Consider the following 14,654-nt stretch of genomic DNA (forward strand, 5'->3'; position numbering starts at 1 on the left):
GCTAAATTTGTCAGCCAGCAGATTTGCTGGGTCTACTTTAGATAAAAACGCAATCTCTCGAATGCTCATATGAGCGAATAATCATAACATTGGAAGTGGTATTTTGGGATTGCAGTACAGTGAAGAGTGGGATATTTGCCCTTTCCTCATTGTAGTGTGACCTTGGAGTAGGAATATATATTTAGCAAGGGGTGTGGGGGGGTGTAGCCCCCACAATACCAATTTCGATGTTATGATTATTCGCTCATATGAACGTTCAACAGATTGCGTTTTTGTTTATCTGACATAGACCCAATTTGCTATATCATCTGGCTCCATGTAAGTGGTTCCATTAAAAATTAGTTCTGCACACTGTTGTGTACCACCTCTGAGGTTTTTGGACATAGCTGAAGAAAGCCTTGTGGTTGTCTTTGACCTGGGAGGCTATCTTTTCCTCAAAATTGGCTTTGGGTGACTTAATTTGCCCTCTTGGTTGCTTGTTTAGCCTGATGACAGAGTTATTATCCTGCTGGGTGTTGCACTTCCTAATTTTAGCTATGACTTTTTCCTTTTGTTGTACAATCTACTTATGTTTAGATTTAGGTTTCTTTTTTGGGTTTGTTCTGGGCTTGTTTCTGGTAGGCAGAGCTGTCTATGTATCCGTTAACATAACGGTACAAGGTTTCTGTGTACAATTCTGCATGGACAGCTGTGTTCCCCTGATTTAAAGGGCTTGAACATTTCCAGGTAGTCACTTAATAATAGGTAGTTTGCCTTGGAGTAGTTCCTAACTGTTACAGGGTTTGCCTGGGTGACAACATTGGTTTTATTTTGAAGGCGACAGCTTTATGATCTGACCTTACCAGAGAGGACACTACACCGAGGAGAACCAGATCCAGTATGTTTGCAGCTGTAGTGGATAAATGGACTAAATGGTCCAGTGTGTTTTGTTTACAAAGTACAGGAATCTCTGGGCATGCCAGACTGGGGTTGTATAGGATTCCCAATTTATAGAGGGGTAGTTAAAGTCTCCACGAATGTAGCATTGTGTTGAATGGTACATGTCGCCAGTAGGTCTAGGTATGAACTATGGGTTTTGTGGGTTATAGAGGGTGCTTAAAGACCAAATAATCACTGTAAATTGAGTGCTTTTATTCCTTACAACTGATATGAAACTTTTAATAGACAGCAAAGGAACCTTCACCTAGATAATTGTATGAGCAGCCAGAAATTGTCCTCTGGTCTATCTTGTCTTACCCTGCTTGAGGCTACAAGTAACTTTTCAGTAACTGCTTTTGTCTAGGCTTGCAATAATCTGAAGAATGATTGTCTGGTACTTACCTATGGAGCTATGAATATATGAACCTATTCATATGTATATTAAATAGCAATCTATAGTGCCACATGATATAAAACCATCAATACAAAATTGTCAGTGTTAAGACAAAAAAGTTAAAATCTCTTCATATCAACTATACATATAAACCAGATTATAAAACACTTAAATCAGGCACCTGGTATTCATGGGTGTCTCTCATTTAAGTACCAAACAAGCACAATTTTGCTTAGTTTTCAAGACCAGAAACATTCAGGTTATTGAGCTCATTGCCAAATTTTAAGCATTTTATATTCAGTTCAGACTGAATACTTTATGCTCATTTAGACTGTGTATGTCTGTGTATGTGTGTGTGTGTGTGTGTGTGTGTGTGTGTGTGTGTGTGTGTGTGTGTGTGTGTGTATGTGTGTGTGTGTATGGGGAAGGGTGATAAGTTACTAACAGTGAATACCAGTGTAATTTTCTGTTATCCAGTTTTGTCTCAATGTTACTAACCCAATCTGAAATAACAACTGTTTCAAGTAGATAAAACAAACATTTTCTAAAATCTGGGCAAACATTAGTATGCATATATAGTGCATGACATTATTTGTGTCTTTTTATGGAATACAAGTGGTTCAATATGCACTTTTTCAGCGTCTTATTCATACTCCCAACACAGACTGCATAACAATTAGAACAAGTGGCCACATAATTTCTCATGCAAACAAATGCAATTTCTCATGCAAACAAATGCATGACTAATTGATACCATTTAAGCTGTTTTCTCTACAACTATATACATGTGTATATATATATATATATATATATATATATATATATATATATATATATATATATATATATATATATATATATATATATACACAGACAGAGAGAGAGAGAGAGTTTACACAGCTTGTCTTTTGTATCCATGAACATCCTACCTCAATGATTGTTTACGGTGGTAAACCATCTGGGGAGGGGGAGAAACTGCTTCCATTCAAGGAACTGAATGCTAGTCTCTGCATCTCAGCTTGCTCTTTCACTACATTTGCTGTTGTGGCTCCAACTTTGTCACTTCACTACCCCATGTTCCGCGTGTTTTCTCCATCCAGCTGCCTCTCTCTACAAAAAGGTAAGTTGGAGTCTTGTATTTTCTTGATCATTGTGGTTTATTTCATTTTGGTTCAAACTTATACTAGAAAAATATAACTAAGATTTCACTGTATTTAATTGTGGTTAAGTGTTGTGTCTTTGCTGTTAATGTGTAGTAAATATATGAGCACGTCTATTGACTTTTTACTCTAGGTTGTAGCAATAGCAGGAATGTTTGTCTTTTTGCTATTAATGTGTAGCAATTGTATTAGCAATTTTCTACTGGCTGGGTGTTTTACAGTAGGATTCAATGAAACTGTGACACCCCTGCACTGGCCCAGTAATCTAGGAGCTTCAATCCACACCACTAACACCAGTGATGGGCATGCACATTGGGAGGATAACAAGTACACACACAATAAAGTACATTTTCCCTTGAGAGCATACAGAGATCACAGTCAGTCTGAGACTGGTTTCTCCCTTTCTCTCCAGATCCCCAATAAATCTCCCATTGGCACAGCTATAGGGTCCAGCTCTCAGCCTACTGGTCAAGCTAAAACCTGCAGCACCCTGTCTGTGCAACCAGTCCTTCATGTCCCTGCCAAAGTAGCTGACACACACACACACACACACACACACACACACACACACACACACACACACACACACACACACACATACACACACACACACTTTGAGATAAGAGTTACATACAAACACACAGACACTCCAGGGGAAGGCTGGCACAGGTACTCCAGCTATGTCCCTTTCTTGCCTAGACTATACATTAGAAATCATTGCCACCAACCACTAATATTAGCTACTAATGAGGCCCTTACCAAAGGGTGTCTAATTTTACTGTGCAATATTATTATCCAAATAGTAAGTATGACTGAGACTTGAAGGCTATTTAGAAGTGGCTAGTACAGTATCACCAAATACATGCAATGTACGCTAAGAGCTTAAATTACCTCTACACAAAACAGCCACAGTTAAAAGGTTTAAAAATATGTAATAATAAATAATAAAACATACGACAAATCCTCATTTCAACACAGTGCTAGTCAAGAGGTCAAACACAGGAACTTTAAAACACTATTGTAAGATAGTCTGACATACATATAGAAAACAGCTAGTCTAATCTTACTATTTTCTATCTATTTCTAAGAGAAATATTAAGTTCTAAATAAATGTACATACATACAGAGCAAAGGCAGAGTGCTGGTGAGTAGATGTGTTCAGGTTCAGACAAAACCAAAATGCTTAATTCTCTCTCTCTGAGAAAGTCTTAAATTGCTAACACAGTACTGCTGAGTCATTTCATATTACATCATTCTTGACACTTCTCTGCTTCCCAGGCTAACAGAAACTCAAACTTTACATTTCTTAGTAAGCTTGCACCTGGCCATGAAGTCACAGCAACAAAATACATTATGCATGTAAAATCTAGCAATTAACTCTGGTCTCAAAACAATAGAAATAATTTGCTGGTCTAGACATCCTGACTCCAGGTTTTGAGATCAAACAGTCATAAAATGCTTCACTTATCAGCTTTCTTTCAGCAGGGGTCACTGTGGTTACATTTTTTAAGCTCAGTACAACCTATAGTTTAATCATAACATATAGTTCTCTTTACATTTGCAAACCAAACCTGTGGATTATATTAATATTTACAATGACATAGAATTATCTACAAAATTCCATCTAGCTGGGCTGGCAGCCTTTCAGTTTTTGACAGAAACCATCAACATTTTTCTTGTTGTTTGTACTGCAGTTACATTAAGTAAGTCTATAGTCTGTTGCCATCTGGCTAAGTGTTCTTTCTTTTTTTTCTCACATTTCTTTCTCCCTGCTAATCTGTAGTACATATGTTTGCTATTTATATATATATATATATATATATATATATATATATATATATATATATATATATATATATAAAATGTAATATATATATATATATATATATATATATATATATATATATATATATATATACATCTTTCCACTCTCTTCTACAGAAGGCTTTTATTGTAATACCTGATTTTATGTGTGTATGAACAGCACAGTTACTGGATAATATAGGTGATTGTTAATATATGAAAGTTTCTGTTTGTGAAGAGTTTTGTCATTCTCTAGAGTTGCTTCCTTTTTTTCATATATGTTACACACTCTAGCTGGCTGCCTTTTTTAAGTACTTAAATATCAGATTTACAAATTGCATGTTGTGTAGCAAAGAGTGGGAACTAACAGATTTCTTCCTGTAAACATACATCTTGGTAACCCCACACTTGCATGCATACACATATTTCTTGTTAGTTTAGTTTATTTTTCTTTCTGTCCTTCTATACTGTGGAAGCCACCATTTTTGTTTTTGGTATTCTCAAACTTGCAAACCTACAAATATCTCCTGTAAGCTAATTGTCCTGTTTAAAGGCTAGAAAAGCTGAAATTCACAACTGTGAAACATAGTGCACTGCTCTTGTTTGCCAAACATTACTTAAGGTGGATGAGTATAGACAAATAGTACTGTACCTAACTAGTTCAAACATCAACAAATCCTTAACTTTTTCTCTCTCTATCCCAACCAGTGAAACAAGCACATGTACCTTTTGCAGCAGCAGCAGTAGTTGGACTTATCATATCGCACTACCTAAAGAACTTGCAAAGCTGAATTTCACCTCCAGTTGGCAAAAATTCACAAGGAACAAATAAAGTTAAATCTATGTAAGGCAATCTGCAAATAAGTTAATTTGTTAAGTCTAGTGTGTATTGTTTTGTAGTGTTGTATCTGCTGGAAGGATATCCCCACCCCAACTCACTCTCCCACACTCACAGGCCATTTACTGCTGAAGGTGAAGCTACATTAACACCTCAGCATATTTCACCCTTATCAGTATAATATATCCCTGGAAAGACCTTGAAAAGACCATAACTATAAAATTACATGATGTGACTCAAGACAAGTATTTAGAGTTCAGACACCTTGTCTTTTGTATCCATGAACATCCTACCTCACTGATTGTTTATGGTGGTAAACCATCTGGGTGGGAGGGGGGGGTTCTTCCCGCTCCGCTCACTCCGCTCCCCTGCCCTTCCCTTATATCCCACCCTCCCCAGCACTTCTACTCTTATCCTAAACAAACCACTCCCCCTCGTTCCTATGATCCAATTATATGCAGCTCTACCTTGTCCACACCCACATTTCATGCACACCTTCCTTTCTTTTATTTAGCCAAACTTATCGGTTCTCCCTTAAATCCATCACCTTGAATTCATATGCCCTCTACTATACTTTTTTGCATCTTACTCTACTCTACCAACACAATACAATCACCACCTCAAACTATTTTAAATTAACTCCAGACTTACCACCATCTCGTCTACTATACACACAAACTAGCATTGCACCATAATTTTATTACTGACCAAGCACATCTCCCCCACCCATCCTTATCACAAACTGCAAGGTAAAACACCTAACCACATTATCAAAGCCCACTCTGAAGTCAAATCATTTCCAACCTTACCTTCAGGTGCACACATATCACATGACAGGAATCTTTATTTAAACCTGATATTACATTCAAACACACAAATACCACGTTTACTATTTTTAAACCCACTATCACAGTTGACATGCTCCTCCTAACTTACCCATCCTCTTTACTCTTAATTCGCAACCTCACTACAGCTATATCTTTGTATACCCCCTAAACCAATACACATCAACGACCTCCTCCAACCCTCACCCCAATAAACAGCACAGCTTAACACATATCTCCTCCCAGTTTTTACCCTATACCCTCCCATTTTATTCAAGCCACAAACTGGCCTTCTCACCTCCTATGAAACCACACTTGACACCAGTACCTTCCCACGGTACACATTGCTCATTACCTATCTACTCAAATGTGAAGATGTAAATCCTAACCCTGGCCCACCCTTTAATCCTATCCACAAGAGTAGCCCCAAAGATTTAAACATACTTACACTTAACCTTATAAGTAGATGTAATAAAATAGCCCCACTCCATGCCTGGATTCATCAAAATAAACCTGACATACTAGACCTTACTGAAACATGGCTACATCCCAATATAAAAGACTCAGAAATAATACCACCAAACTTTGCAATAACCAGAAGAGATAGATCTTAAAAAAAAGGGGGGAGGGATAGCACTTCTATATCCCTCTGCACTCAACATCACACCCTACACCAGTAATATACCCATCTTATCCAATGCCGAGGTACTAATCTCCTTTTTGAACTTCAATATATCAAAAAGAATTTGCATAATAGTAATATATATCCCACCAGGTAACAATATACCAGTGTTGGAAAATGTTTTATCCTGGACATCCCAAACAATAAACCTTGAAATAATAATATTAGGAGACGTAAATGTAGATTGGTAAACCATAGCTTCTGACTCCCCCACAAATAGTGTAAATCTGTATGTTTTTTTCTCGGCTTATCAATGCTCCAACAAGACATAGCAAAGATCTTACCTGCCAATCTACCTTAGACTGGATTCTAGTATCCTACCCTGTCAATTACCCCTCTTCTGGTACACTGTCTAGCTCCCTGAGCTTTCATCTGCCAGCTTACTCCCTTAGAACAAACTCCTAACAACTAAGAGTACACACTATAAAATCACTTAGGAACTCAATAAATTTTTGTCAGCATAAATTCAACTATCTCCTACAGGAAATAGACTGGACACCCCTTAAACAACTACCCCTTAATGATGCCGTGCTATACTTTAATAACACCTTCCTTCACATACTTAATCCACCAGCTCCCATTCGTATGAAAAGAATCAAAATGAACCCAGCACCATGGCTGTCTAAGGAATGTAAACACCTGATGAAGCAAAGGGACCTAGCCTGGTCAACCTGGAAACTAAACAAAAATGAACAAAATCATGTTAATTTCAAAACACTACATAACAAAGTGACAAAACTAATCAACAGAAATAAGAAGTCATATTATTCCCGGCTTCAACTCCAGCATAAAATCAAACCGAATAAATGTTGGCACTCCATATTTTCTCTACTTAACCCTGGAAGAAATGGATAACACACCCTATCACCTGATACCCTCCATCACAAATAGCTGAAAGCTTTAACAAGCACTTCATAAAATCAGTTTCTAACCTACTAACAGCCCTAATGCTGGAGCCCCCCCACCCTTCAACCTATTCAGACACTGATTCCAGACCATCAGCTATTTCTAACCCTGTCATTACTAGCCCCCTACTCAACAAAATGTCATACAAACCCCATTCTCATTTTAGCCCATACCCACTGACACCATTAAGAAACTGCTACAAAAACTAAAGCCCTGCTCTACTTCAGCTGACAATATCCCCCCATACTACATCAAACTGGCTGCTAACTCAGTGGCCTACCCAATCAGTATCCTTATAAGTAGGTCTTTATCCAATCAGAAGTACCTACCATCTGGAAACAATCTCACATCACCCCCATCCACAAAGGAGGCAACTCTTTTGATCCATCCAATTTCCATCCTATATCCATCTTGTCACTCATATTGAAAATTCAAGAGAGAGGTATCCATCAGCAGGTAATGCAATATCTATTGCAAAACAATCTTTTAACCAAAACCCAGCATGGCTTCTGCCCTAGCCACAGCACAGCTACAGCCCTATTATCTTTTACAGACACCATGAACAAGGCCAGAGATGCAGGAAGCTATAAGGTCTCAGTATTCCTTGATATCTCCAAGGCCTCTGACATAGTGTCTCACCCCTTATTTTTGAACACACTGTCTGACTTAGGCTTCTCACATAACACAGTAAAATGGTTTCTGAGCTACCTCATGGATTGTAAACAAGCAGTGTAATGGTCCAACAAACTCTCACCCTTTCTCCACAACCCTACTGGAGTCCCCCAAGGCCATATCCTAGGACCCCTACTCTTCACAAACAAACTTCACACTGCCCCTCACCCTGAGACCCTCACTCAATACACTGTTGATTCCACCATAATCTGCAATGATCAATGACTACCAGACCTACTCTCAAAAACTCAACAGTCCTTTACAGCTGTCAAATCCTGCCTAAGAAATGTTTAACTCTTTCTTAATCCAAAGAAGACAAAACTAGTACTCTTTCATCACAAAAACACCTCCCCTGTCACTGATCATTTCAACATCCTTGCATCTGACAAAACTGATATAGAAATAGGGCAGGAAGCCAAACTTCTAGGTATTATCATTGACAATAAACTTTCATTTGATCCATATATACAGCAAAATATAAAGAAAACTCAGCAAAAACTGCGACTCTTATATAGAAACAAACATTTCTTTACTGCAGCAACCAAACTCCCCTTGCATAAACATTTTTACTTCCCTCCCTTCTTTATGGCACCCCTGTCTTAACTTACTTACGAAATTCTACCCAAAGCAGGTTGATACAGTACTACAACAAAGTTGCAGTTTGCCACAAACTCTAAATATCACACACACCACTGTAAACCACTCATACAATTAAACTGGCTTGAACTACCCCACCAACTTGCCTTTATTCAGCTATCCACCTTGCACAACCTTATTTTCAAGCCAACTGCCTGTCCTTCACTAGCCAGTATAGTTACACCTTACACACCAAATCGATCCCTATGATCAGAAGACAAAAACCTCTTAGCTATCTCAAAACCCACAAGAAAACCTGGTCACTCTCTGTATTCATACTCTGTCTCTATACATTGGAATTCACTACCTCTAGCTACCAGGTCTATGCCTGGCCTAATCCATTTCAAAGCCTCTTTAAAAAATCACCTAAAAGACACATGGCTTTGCTCCTGCATAAAGCTTGCCTAATGCTCAGGTCTTCCTCTCCTGTCACATTTCAATCCCTCACAGACGTCAAGATCCTAAAGCTCTTCGAACTCCTTCTCTGCTTCTCTGCTCAGGCTTTATTGCTTCTATTCTTCTTAACTCTCTCTCACTATCTAGCTACATCACTAACTTTCTGGCTGCTAATTTCCTAACTGAAACTAACATTCTATTTTGCATGTACTATAACAGTCAATGTCATACATTGCACTACCTACATACTTTTTTTGGACACTCTCTACATCATGTATGATGAGAGTGACTATTACCGTCTGTAATGTCTTAACTGTATAGAATTATCTAGATGTGTAGCAATATATTATAACATCTTTTATCAGTTTGTTCGTTCAGCTTATTTTTTGTATAGTATGTCTAATGTAATCTTTATTGTATTGGATTATACTGTATTTCTATTGTACTGTATGTGGAGCTTTTCTCCCTGGGCATCTGCTGAAAAAGGGGTTCTTTAAACCCAGTCAGACCACCTCGGTAAACAAATGTCAAATAATAAACATAATAATAATAATAAATAATATATATATATATATATATATATATATATTTACATATATACACACACACACACACACACACACACACACACACACACACACACACACACACACAAACACACACACACACATAATACATATATATATATATATATATATATATATATATATATATATATATAAGGAACACATCTAAATGTAGAGACAAATCTATATTCTTCAGAGAATCTGCAAGGGTGGCTGCACTTTAATGCATTTTGGTTTATGTGCTTAGAGCATTTTAGTTCAAATTCCTACTAAAGAATTTTAAAGTGAATTTGTCATGTTTGGAAGCATTTTTGTTTTGCAATTAATTTCATGTCTCATTGTACTCCACATAGTAAATTAGCAAATAATTTTGCAAAGATAAAGACAGTGAGCTGTTTACTTTTACTCAGATTTTATCTATAACCACACCCACAAAATGATGTCATGTTAGATGTTGACAAATTATTTACTTACAACTGCAAAGCATGATGGGCAATCAAAATAACTTACCTCTTTAGATGACCTGCTTCTTTCTTACATTGTGATTTCACTAACACATCACCACATGTTAATTTTCAATGTGAAGTCAATTCAATTAACCAGTAGTAGTTGACAGCTTGACTTTCTAGGAAGATAAATACTACTGACACATTTAAGATGGAAATACAGTAGTCAATACATTAACTTAGGTAGTGAGGCAGTGTGGTTTCAGTCTTTCATAATCAGGAGCAGCCTTAGGTCAGTTGGTGCCCTATGCAAAAGGGCTCCACGCCGTCCCCCACCACACTACCCGGTGCCCCCATCTTGGTCTACTTACTCAAATAAATACTGAAAAAGTGCCACTGCTTGAGTGGCGCCCTAGGCAGCCACCTAATTGGCCTATGCCTAAGGCCGGCTTTGTTCATAATGTCAGTGGTGGCTCGTGCCACCAGGCTGCAGGACTGCAGCCCTCCCAGTTGAAAAAAACAGTTTTAAAAATAAAAAAAAAAATTATAAATTATTATTTAAATAATATTTATTGGCTGGTTGCTGCATGTTGTTGTGTCTCCACATGAAATGTATAGGTATGTTCGACTATATAGGCATTTCGTGGATCATATCCTCATAGTTTGGGGAGGGACTAGAGAGGATTTTGAGAACTTTTTGCGATATTTGGAAACGACAACTTCCTTCCTCAGGTTTACCAGTGAGGTTTCATCCGAAGAGATACACTTTTTGGATGTGACATTGAGATTACATAGAGATGGTTCTATTAGATCGACTCTATATAGGAAGTCTGTGTGGAAGAATAGTATACTTCCCTTTGATAGCATGCACCCGAGGACTGTGTTTCCTGGCATAGTTAAGAGCCAGTTCCTCAGGGTGCAGAGACTATGTGGAGAGGGACAATCCCTTCTGGAAGAAGCAGACATAATGGAGACTCTATTTTTGGACAGGGGTTATAACCGTGCCATGGTTAATAATATCAGACGGGATACCATTGGTAGTTTAGGCATTGAGACTAATATGGAAAGTTCTGTAGATAAACAGATAATCAGTTTTAGAAATTGTTTTGCTGGGAATAAGTTCTCTAGACCAACAGAGACAGTCAAATATGTCACTAAATATACTAGCAACATTAATGCCATTAAAACTGTCATATCCAATAATTGGAATGTACTCATGATAGACAATAGCACCAAAAAGTTACTAGGTACTAGACCTGGTTTTCTTTTTAAAAACTGTGAGAATTTGAAAATGATCCTATGTAATGACCATCCTGTTGTTTCACCATCTGTAAGTCCTATGTCATTACCCTGTGGCACCTTTCCTTGCCACCATTGTAAACAATGTTCTTATATAGTGAAGATACAACAGTTTTGGAATCCTTTTACTCAGTTCAAGTTTGTTCCTAAATTTCATGCTACTTGTAACACCAAGAACTTGATCTATCTTGCAACCTGCAATTGTTGTCAGGCGTTTTCTGTGGGGCTGACTACTAGGAGGTTGCAAGATAGGATATACAATCATTTATATGATATTCGGAAGTCTAAAGAAACCAATGCCCTAGCTAAACATGTAATGGAATTCCCTTTGCATGTTTTTTCTTTTAGAGTGCTACAAATACTGGGACAGAACCAACGGGGTGGAGATTCAGCTAATAAACTGGCTCTGATTGAATTGAAATGGATTTTACAACTTGGTTCACATTTACCTCCAGGGCTGAACAGTTATGTGTCCATAAGACCAGTGCTTGAATTGAGTAACACCTAATGGTAATGTGATGTTTTTTAAGTTTTTTAAGTTTTTTATGTCTCATATTTAATTTTTAGATGCCTATTTATAGTTTTGGTTTTACATTGATAGGCCTTTTTTCCCCAGATGTATTTAGATGTTTTTATATTCTTCTTTTTTTCTATGCTTGTATTTATATTGTAGCTATATGTAGGGTTGAAATATATTCTATATACACACATCCTATATGTACAGATGTATGTGTTCTTATATGTATACACATGAATTTCAAAACATATATTTTTGTATCCACGAATATTTATACTTTTTTCTTTTACTGGCATGGTTTTTTGTCAAATAATTAGGAGGTCTACACATTTCCATATAGGTTTCTATATTTCATTCTATATGTTTTAAGTTGCACGTATCATTACTTGTTCTTACTGTTTGGTTTATGAATTTGTTCGCATCTACACAGATTATATGTTTAGTAGAGTAACAGTAACGTTGCAGTCAGAGTTTGTATTCAGTTACTAATTTGATCAATGAATTTGTCTGCATTCATGCATAAATGTATATCTGGTAGAACAGCAGCGATGCTGCAGTTAGAACGTGTACTTAGTTACGTACCCTTTTTTGATATGTTAATTGATTAATTATTCAATTAATTTTCCCGCTTTGTTGTATATGGAGAGTATAAAATGGGGATGTTATTTGCGTTGTTTAATTGTCTGATGAAGCGTGGGACTTCCTACGCGAAAGCGCTTACTCTGCATTTTGTTGGATGGAATAAAGATTACGTGTTTCATTACATTTTGCTGAATGCATTTATTTGGTCTCGATCATGGTTTGATACTCCTTTTCTCACTTATGTTTGGACTTTGTTTTTTGGAAGGAGTACAATTCGGCAGTGAGGTTGCTTCCTTTTGTCTTTTGTCTTCTTCTTGCAAAGATAAAGACAGTGAGCTGTTTACTTTTACTCAGATTTTATCTATAACCACACCCACAAAATGATGTCATGTTAGATATTGACAAATTATTTACTTACAACTGCAAAGCATGTTGGGCAATCAAAATAACTTACCTCTTTAGATGACATGCTTCTTTCTTACATTGTGATTTCACTAACACATCACCACATGTTAATTTTCAATGTGAAGTCAATTCAATTAACCAGTAGTAGTTGACAGCTTGACTTTCTAGGAAGATAAATACTACTGACACATTTAAGATGGAAATACAGTAGTCAATACATTAACTTAGGTAGTGAGGCAGTGTGGTTTCAGTCTTTCATAATCAGGAGCAGCCTTAGGTCAGTTGGTGCCCTATGCAAAAGGGCTCCACGCCGTCCCCCACCACACTACCCGGTGCCCCCATCTTGGTCTACTTACTCAAATAAATACTGAAAAAGTGCCACTGCTAGAGTGGCGCCCTAGGCAGCCGCCTAATTGGCCTATGCCTAAGGCCGGCTATGTTCATAATGTCAGTGGTGGCTCTTGCCACCAGGCTGCAGGACTGCAGCCCTCCCAGTTGAAAAGAACAGTTTTAAAAATAAAAAAAAAAAATTATAAATTATTATTTAAATAATATTTATTGGCTGGTTGCTGCATCTCTAAGCAAGTCTGACTGACTCGCACAGACCTGTATCTCGAACTGCGCATGCTCAGCGAGTTCTGTTTTTTTTTTTTAATTTAAATTAGTCTCTCTAAATCTAAATTTGGAGATTAAGGAAAGAAAAAGGCATCAGTGTGATGACCAGAAGTCTATGTGGTTTAACCGCACAGTAAAATAGAAGGGGGTTGGACTGCTACGTCCACAGTCACGTATGTGACGTGGACAGCTGGATGGCTACTGATTGGTTCTCGCTCTCTTCCCGAAAAAGACAGCAAAAAAAATCAGTACTACTACTGCACAGTTCTTTGGATGGGTTACTTACTTGCTACTGTGCTACTGGTGCTACAGTTGGTTAAATGTCTTATTTTTTTTTAGCTTGCCTGCTTTGCCTAGGTTACGGAGTTCGGACTTCGAACAGAAGCAGTTTGTAACTTGATTAGACAGAGACGGAGAGTCACTCATTTTTCTAACTTTAAATTAAGGTAGGAGGAAGAAAATACATTCACTAAATCCTCTGTTCAAATAAATAAATAATATTATTTTGAAAACCGGTATGTCTACATGCTTGCCCTAAACAATATTATATATACTGTTTTCAGTGTTTTGGTTTTTCAGTTAATGTTCAAATCCACTAACGTGGGCCTCTTAACAGGCAGATTGTTTTCCAATGGAGGCTAAGTCTTTTTCCAGACATTGCATGGTGTCAATAGTACAGCACTTTTTTTTTTTTTTTTTTTTTTTTTTATTTCATCTCTAATCAGCATATCATTGCTGAACCTTAGTTGTGTTTTTTTTTTTTAATGACAAGCATCCTTATCAAATAAGTTCACTATGGCACTCTGGATAATCCAGAAGCAACAGACAGGTCTTTGGCAATGAAGCAGCTGAATTCTTTATATGCTTCTAAAAGAAAGAAGGTTTGTTTATTTGATAACTGGTGTGTATTAAAAGGCTTTCCAACTATTTCACAGATAGTAGGGGACAAGACAAACTTTGTTTTTAAAATAGATAAAAATATTAAGAACCTACTA

This window comes from Protopterus annectens, chromosome 1.part0, assembly GCF_019279795.1.
Source record: "Protopterus annectens isolate FY-2018-M chromosome 1.part0, PAN1.0, whole genome shotgun sequence".
NCBI lineage: Eukaryota > Metazoa > Chordata > Ceratodontiformes > Protopteridae > Protopterus > Protopterus annectens.